Source organism: Ornithodoros turicata, chromosome 1 (genome assembly GCF_037126465.1).
Source record: "Ornithodoros turicata isolate Travis chromosome 1, ASM3712646v1, whole genome shotgun sequence".
Classification (NCBI taxonomy): domain Eukaryota; kingdom Metazoa; phylum Arthropoda; class Arachnida; order Ixodida; family Argasidae; genus Ornithodoros; species Ornithodoros turicata.
The window spans coordinates 107,212,443-107,221,718 of NC_088201.1; positions in this window are offsets into that span (position 1 = coordinate 107,212,443).

Consider the following 9,276-nt stretch of genomic DNA (forward strand, 5'->3'; position numbering starts at 1 on the left):
TAGGCCAGCTCTCTAGAGAATAGTCCGGGGATGTCCACCTCTCAGCAAATGATGATGTACCTTTGGCAAAAATCACTGGGAGAAAACGACCCCAGAAACAAAGCCGAGTGCGAAAAAGTTGAACTCTTTTTTTTATTATATCATCGACGGGGCACCCGTGCACAGTTAGTTTTTTATTCGGTCCACATCACATAGACTTGTAACAGAAAAATAGATCAGGCCTCTATCTCCATGCTCAGGACAACAAAATCTCACGAATACCCTTATGTTCGGCCTCACTAGGAGCAGGGCTTCATGAAGAAGGTGCCATCACTATCGGCCTCATGAGGGGCAGGGCCTCACGAGTCCTCTCATAAGTGTCGCAACTTAACCCGCCCTCACCTCATCGGCGTAAAGTGAGAGTAAGAAGCTGTTGTGAAGGAACGTCATGAAGGGGCAAGGCCTCATGGGTGCCGTCACGACTCCCCTCATAAGTGTCGCTGCTTAACTTAACCCGCTCCCACCATATAGGCGTGAACTGAGAGTGAGGAGCTATCTTCTTCTTGCCATCATTTTAACGCTTTTAGTGGAATGCACTCTCAGTTTCATATATATTATACCAAAAACTTTTTTTTACCAAACTTATATTTTACCCCCCCCCCAAAAAAAAATTGTGCTTTTAAAGAGCATATTTGTTGAAGAAAATCCATAGTTGAGAGATGTTGAAAAGTAAACGTCTTAGATCGTGAAAACAGTGCTAAATTGCGTTTTTAGAGCGGTTGGCGACGTGGAGAATGGAATAATCAAAATGCGCCGGAAATCGAGAAATCACGCTGAAAACGTCTTAGATCGTGAAAACAGTGCTAAATAGCGTTTTTAGCTAAATAGCGTAGCTGCCTGAGGAACTATGCATGTTTATGCTTTCGATATATGGCATTATTTTCAAATTATAGCTGATTCTTTTTATTTTGTACGTGCTGACTATACACGCGTGTATGCGGTATTTCGTGCAAAAGTGGCATTGTCGCGCGCGCGCGCGTGTGTGTTTATTATGATCGTTACTGTCATTATTATCACCGTGATCACAGCTGTGGAACAAAAATCGCAGTTCAGTCTTTAGCAGCTGACTTTTGGAAATGGTACGTATATCTAAGCGGCAGTAGAAAAGTTGGGCAGTTGAAACAACGTGTATTCATCCATCAGGGACGATACATCACGAGGCTGAATCATTTGTGGGAGACGTGTTGCTGGGGTTCTGAAGTCACCGGACGAGCTCTCCTTTTCCCTAGACGATGGGTGGAGACAGCGTAGGCTTCGTAACACAGCATTGTCAAAAGGTAGTCGTGTCAGGAGGTACGTAGTGCACTTGATGTAGAAGCTGCTTGCGCCCAACCTGAATGCTTTTTTCTCTACTGGGTCCCATGATGACATAGCTGCCTCTGTGTCCTCCCCAACCTTAACCTTTGCCTTCCAGTTTACAGCTGACTGAGGTTGCAGCGAGGGCAGCTCACTGCCCTTTCTACAGCGATATGATTCAGATTTCATGAATCGCCCACAAAGTTTTCGAACAAGAGCCACCATCTCGTCAGTCATCTCGTCAGTCCAAAGTCAGAAATTCTGTGAAAATGTCTGCAACATTCCTGACAAAAAGCAATTTTGGGTAGAAGTCCTTGTTCGAGAACGCCTTCCGCAATCGTTCACGCAGCTGCCCTCCTGAACGACACTGACCTTCCGACATGACAACATTCTTCACTGCTGAGAACTGCTCAATCAGTCGACTCGCTGCAGGCCCCAGTGTAAGCCACCTCGAACTTAAGTGACGGAGGAAGACATTCTCAGGCAGCCCAAGCACTTCCAGCTGTGCTTTCACTGCGGCACTCTGCACAGCAGGATTCTTGAAGAAATAATATAGGTCCACCACTGCTGCCTGAACATCTGATCCAAAGGCGTCTAAGGCATGCCCAAATGCATTATGAACCTTATGAAGGCAACACTCGCCTACATCTAGCATATTTGGGTGCGTTTCCTTCATCTTTCGTGTCAAGCTTTTCATCACTTAGGTCCGTTGCTGAAGAAGCAGATCAGGTTATTTTGCGGAAGGTCCTGAGTCGCCTTGGCGATTTCGTTGAGCACTATATCAGACGTCGCGGAACCCAGCCGAAAGGACTCTAGATGTTCAACAACCTGAATCCCGGTGCCGGCTGTGCTGTCTGGGGTTTTTCCTGGGTTTTCCTCACACGCTTTGAGACATATGTCGGCACAGTCCCCTTAGAAGTTGGCCCAGGGCGCACATTCTCATGCGTCCTGGCAGCATAACGTATCGTATGCATGCAATGGCATTTTTTGCCATAAAACGTGATATTCAATCAGTGACAGTGTTTTATTCAGGAAGTAAGAACCGCTGCCATTGAAATGAAGCTGAATCATTGTGCGCCTCCAGGGAGTAAGATGCAAGGCGTTCGAATAGACCTTTTTTTCATGAAAATCGGAGATGGTCGAGCACCATCATCGGGACGTTGGAGCTGGAATGACCATCACCCCCATTGAATATGCATGATATACAGGGTGTCCCAGAAAACGTATAATTGAGTTTTAATAAAAAAAAACTACGCCAACGGCATGTGAAGCAATACTGAGGAGCCCATCTACATCTCTAATTAGGCTACCTTGCATTTGTGCTGTGTGTCATTTAGGTTTTAGCCTTCCGAAATATCACATCTGCCTTACTATGTGCTGCATGGAACATTTGCTTCCACCATTTGGTGCACATGGTGATGTAGATTTTCTTTAAAAAATATCACGAAGTTGCAGTTTTTTGGTCAAAAGCGGATATTCGGGTTGAAAAACAACGAACTGCCGGTCGTCCTAGAATGCCTATGTTGGGATCGAAATGTAGCGCAATGACTATATTTTTCAACCTTAAAATATATCGAGGGCGTTCTTCTTCTTTTTTTCTTTTTTTCAATCCGGTACCGGCAGCTTTCAGCCACGATGGAGTCCGCGCGGCCTTGAGCCAACTTTCCCACACAACACTCTGCTTTCGGCATTTTTGGCATGTTTGTCGACCACAGGCGCATTTTGGATTGTCAGAAAATGAAAGTCGCCAATATTGGGCAAATTTTTCGATGCCCACAGCACGCGAACAGCAGTAGAGGCAAACACGGAAAAGAAAAATGGGCAGTTATAAATCATGCATCATAAGAAGTCACGGTGTGCGGCAGGAAGCGGCGGACGCTGAAACCCAGAAAAAAAAGAACAAAAGAAACATGAGTGAGGGGGTGTCTGACTGCTATTGCTTCTGAAAGCCATTGTATTAGCAAGACGTCACTCATCATGGAGGCCCGTGTTTTGTCTCCCGGTAGCCTGCTCTTTCTGCTGCTTGAGCAAACGTGGTTGTGTAATGTTGAATATAGAAGTAAAATGCAAGCGAGCTGGTGTATAGTTGAATGGACCAACACTTCTGTGGTTTCGTTGATGACATAATTGTATTTGCGTCAAATCCCTAAGATCTCGAGAAGGTTGTCAGATGTGCTGAAAAACGCTCACCTGTGCTAGTTTTCACTACAGAGACCCCTTCTAATAATTTGTTAAGATTCCTAGAGAAAACGTTCTTTTTAAAGTGATGACTATGTTGAGTTGTCATCCCAAATATGAAAAAAACGGAATTATGTAATCGGTCTTGTCGGCTGCCATTAAAAAAATGTCTGTTCACAGGATATATCAGCAGCTCTCGCGTCTTCGACATGCTGGCTACAAAACAGATTCAATCAGACAATGCTTGTGGAATCTGCATATTCTATACTGCCACGAATCATCATCGAGAAACTTCCAGGGCGGGCACGAAACGGTACATCTCATCCCGGCGCATGCTGAAGAAGAAGAAAGAAGGTTCCAGACACATCGCCTGCTGCACGTGCTGTTTCTAGACTTTTCGGCGCGACGCTTAAATGCTTGTGCGCTCCAAGCTGGAGCATTCATTCTTTGGACTCAGTTGTGTTCAGAGAGCTATCACTCTTGTGTTTTGCTACCAAGTAGTCTAATAAACCGTTCGCTGTTTATTCGACGACTCGCCGACCCATTTCGCTTCGTGACATTTCTGGTGGAGATGCGGGGCAATCCCTGCTCAACGGCCTGGAAGAACAGAAACGACTGAGTCGAAGACAGCGTCGTCTACCTTCGGAATTCAGGCCATTGGGACCCCCAACCCACAAGAAGATGAATACGACAGCCACCATCGGCAGTGCGAAACGGCAACAGCTGGGCGCATTCGCAACCCGCCCAACCTGCACCACTCAGCTACCAGCCACGCGCACAAGGAACTCGCAAGACAGACGTATGGCAAACGTCATACTTGAGGCCGCTCTGCTACCACTGTGAAGAAGCCACCCTGGTCCACCGCCGTTTCCCGTACCGACGACTGGGTGTACCCGGATTTTCACCTGACGCCTCCCGCCTTCAGCGCGTAATCATCCCGCCGCAACTGAAGACTCTCTACGGCAGCAGCATGCTTTTGCTGACTCACGACGCGACCAGTCTCCGAGCTCGACGAACAGCAATACAGACCGCCGCGACGCTCAAAACCTTACCAGTGACCTGCAAATACTCATCGACGACCACGAGACAACTGCATTAATCGATAACGGCGCCGACGACAATGTTAAAGACGACGACGTTGGCTACGAGGCTTCGCGGAGTGCAAACGAAATGCGATGAGCCGACACAGGTTCTGGCATCGGGACGATGCCACGTCTACGGAGGGGGCAATGCCACGAATCATCATCGAGAAACTTCCAGGGCGGGCACGAAACGGTACATCTCATCCCGGCGCATGCTGAAGAAGAAGAAAGAAGGTTCCAGACACATCGCCTGCTGCACGTGCTGTTTCTAGACTTTTTGGCGCGACGCTTAAATGCTTGTGCGCTCCAAGCTGGAGCATTCATTCTTTGGACTCAGTTGTGTTCAGAGAGCTATCACTCTTGTGTTTTGCTACCAAGTAGTCTAATAAACCGTTCGCTGTTTATTCGACGACTCGCCGACCCATTTCGCTTCGTGACAATACCCTATAAGCCCAACCAACCGCCGTCCTGTCATAATTATTTTCTTCTATGGTATCGCTCACTCTCTAGGAAACCTGGCTGCCGCTTACCGTGTGTGTACGAGTGACATACACGATACCTAAAGAAGCTCTCAAATCTAACTCCGTTTATACGCGCCTCTACTGAAAACGGCTGCACCCAATCCACAAATCTCCTTTTGTGAATTGCTCCAAAACGTTGTGTACTCAATTCCCTACACTTGCCAAACTAAAAGACGTATTAGTGAGCGCTTAAGAAAGCACAAAAACAATGTTTTCAATAATTAACCAACCTCCGAACTACCTCAACATTGAGACAACTGTTCTGATTGCCTCCCTCTCTTCAGTCAGGGGGGGGATATGTTTAATGCAAAGTAAGAAGAAGGAAAGGGAAAGGCTTCAGTCAGGCTAAAGCTCTATTGTATCGCAAAGATTATACTTCTCGCACACTCTTCGAAACTGCTTTTATCACTTACACCCCAAGCTGCATTAGTAATCCCACCATAGTTATCGCTCCTTCCATAACTTATAATCTAATCACATTCGATTAGAGTATTCTACTATGGTTGATGCTTTCCTTCCCCTCCTTGCTTACTTAAACCTATCGGTTGCAGATATCAGAATCCTTGCCGGCCACAACGGTCTCCTCTCTGCTTTGTTTTACTTTTACTCGGCCTCGGCGCTAACCGTTCAATGAACGGTTTCCCACGCAGGGACAGGTCAGCCAGACCTATGTCGGATTGCTACGCCCTGGTGGAGCAAAAAAAGAAAAATAAACAGCCGGTTTTGTCGCGGTGGAGGCGAGCGCCCAGGGCCGCGGTTCTCAGGTTACAGCATAACCCTGAGCTGGGTGTCCTGTAGGTATTGCAGGGGAGCCCTTGTGACGGCTCCCTGCTGTTGGCGTGCGACGTGGCCGAGAAGCACGGCCAGTGAGATCGAACCGTGTGACAGGCGTTGGAGGCGAGCGGCGAGGACAGCGCGGGCTGCAGAGTACTCTGGGCAGGTTAGTAGGAGGTGCTCGACGTCTGCTACTGCGCCACAGGTAGCGCAGCTAGCTGATCGACGCTTTCCGACCCTGCACGCGCAAGTATTGCGGTATATACGCGACGTTGAGTCAGAGCCGATGGAGCAGCGCTTCTTCTGCGCGGACGACCTGCTGGGGTGAAGTGGTGTTGTAAGCTGTCGGTACCGTGTTTCAAAAAATCGTCTCGCGGCAATAACAAAAACGCTCTTGAGATATTTTAAAGTTGAAAAATTTAGTCATTGCGCTACGTCCTGATACCAAGATGGCCACCCTCAATAAAAAACTCCCGGTCGTGCTATAGGACGCCTTGCAGTTTATTTTTTAACCCGAACATCCGCGTACTACCAAAAAACCGCAACTTTGTAATTTTTTTCAGAAAAAGCACTTTGAGCTAGAGCCCTGATCATTTTTTTTCTGTTAAACGTATATCCGTCGTCGTGGACCAAATAAAATAACTCTCCACGGGTGCCGCGCTGATGACATAATAAAAATACGTTGAATTTGTCGCACTGGCTTTTGTTTCTGGCGTTGATCTCTCCCAGTGATTTTTGTGAAAGGTACATCACAATCTGCTGAGAGGTCGACTGGCCCCTTCTCAGCACGAGCACATGGAATTTTCGAAATCGAACGAATAGTTCATAGGCGTGAATCCCAGGAATGGAGAAAGGTTTCGCGTTCGGCGAACATGTTTGGCGCCGCCTGGTGGGAAAACGGTGAGAAGCAGCTGTTAAATATTTTGCAGATGTACTATTCAGCTGAAAGCGAACATCACAAAAGAATACGATCGTGATCGATGATGGTCGAGCCACCGGCTTCGTACGTTTGAACCCCCCCCCCCCCAGAATGACCCCTATTCCTTTCTCTAGAATACAACAGGGCATGTGTGTGTGGAAAATACGCAGAATACAGACGACTATTAGCCTTGTTATGTTGGTCTCGTGTACGCCTGCCAGTCCTTAGCATCCACGCAAGGACGGATGGATTCGATTGCCTGAATTGCTGTATTATTTGTTGCTGTGCGTTTGCTGCATTGGTGTGGTCGACTGTATATGCTGTGGCGGCCAAGAGAGCTTCGCAACAATGATCTCTCGCCTTCGTTCACTGATTCTATTCAAGCGCTTCAGCATGCCGGACGTCTTAACGAGCTCCCCAGCTGCGGCCACGAGGCCGACGAAGCTTCCAGTCTCGTGTGTCCCGCAGGTATCATGGTTGCGGATGGAAGCCCTAATAAGCCATTTAGAGAGCCACCGCCACCCTGCTAGCCCTGCCGCTGAACTGTGCGGGAATCCACAGGGCAGTGGAAGCCGCGACGGAGAATGGCTGTCGCTAGGGGAGACACTTAACAGTGGTCAGTCCTACCAGCGGGCGGCAGAGCAGTGGCGGGCGGTGCAGCAAAACAACCGCCGCACCGTCAAGAAATACTCTGCCTCGAAGGCGGCCTACGCACAGACGGCCAACCGCGAGACCTTTGAGGACGCTATCGGCGAGTTTTCCGATGCCGACGCGCGCGTCCTCCAACTGATCGAAAGCTCCCGTGTTGATCATTTTTCCACAAATCGACGTTATTCGAACAGTGTTGTGTTATATTTGTAGCTCTGTGTATTTTACAGTTTATTAGAGATACCCTCCCCAGTGGGCGCTGTAGCACGCAGGCCACAGAGCCTGTCGCACGGCGTAAAGAAGCGGAAAATGCGGCACGAGACACGGAGGTTGACGCCGCCTCTGAGGAAGACTGGTTCGCTCCTCCTGTCGAACTTCCCCAACATGTCCCAGCGGGTAACATTATTTTAGGAGTCCGCTGTCATTGGCACTCTCTATTGTCCAAAATGTGACGATTGATTAAGCCTTTTGCGTTCAGAACATTTAAATGCGCCCTTCCTTGCAGCCACATCCCCTCTTGAGGCGACATGTCTTACATCCTTCCTTGAAGTCTAAAGGCAGGAAGTAGACACTGCAAACAGTCGTGTATCCCGAAGCGGTGGTTGAGCACCAGTTCCGCCGGGGTATGGCTTCCAGCAAACGTGCTCGCTGCTTTTCTTCACTCGGTATTTCGTGAAATGAAATGCCCTTGACTTTTTTCTTGGCGTTGGACTTGCATCCTGGCAAGCAGCAGTACGACATTTCTCACCTGTTCAAAGTAGCAAGGCGTTCAGCAAAACAAAGTACAAAAAGAAAACATCGTGCAACCTACTCTGAAGCCGTAGGCAATGAAGATGCGTCAGGTGCCGTCGGTGTTCTACGCGTCGTGCAGGTCAAGAAGTCACGCTAACTGAGATCGGGTGCGGACAGACCTCTCCCATGGGCGCAGACAGCATGCACGTATTAACAGGGGCAAAAGCAAGCACAAAAACGGGAGTGATGCTGGGATCCCATCAAGCTCTAGATAGCGTACGACCAAATCGAGACAAGCGGTATTATCGCATCCTGCCCAGAGACGTGGTGTCATCCAGGTGAAATCAGTAGCATGGCTGGCTTGTCAGTCTTTCGCAATCTTTATCGTGAAGAATTCGGGTTTTGCATGAACTCGCTGATTTCTGATGTCCCTTGGCCCAAACTAAGGCTCTTATTTGTTTCTCTGTTTGCGTGGAGTCGGACCACCATCTCGCCTGCCTCGTATGTCATCTTAATCTACCTTCCAAATACGCAGATGACGGACCTTTTTCGGGTGTTCGACTACTGCCTCACATCTAATTTCTCTCTATCTCTCCTGCTCTCTCAGTCGTTTTTGCTTTTGGCGCAGAGTTTCGCGTGAGGGCCAGTCGTCTCTGCGCAAAGCACAGCACGCACTGTAAAAGCTTACAAGCATTGTGCCGTGAGGCTACGCCCTATCCGTTCCGCGGATTTACGCGGCAATGCACTTGAGACATGAGAAATTGGCACGATGGATACTCTCACAAAGTAGGCGAAGGGCCCAGCTACTGTCACACGTCCAGACATTGGAAGCAATACCATAGTTACAGAAGTTTCCTTCGCTCTGTCTGTGCTGACAGCCCAAACAGGGTGCGTACGGGTGACCGTGGGTGGAACACGCGAGTCATGGTTTTCGCAGCATCTCACATATACACTTACATGTCTGTTCAAGCCACAAAAATAAACGCAACTGCGTTGGCGGTCTGTTTCAGAGTTCACATAGCTTCAGCCGCCTTGATGGAAAGCCGTAGAGAATTCTCCACATCCGAATGTGCAGTAAGCTGCAATT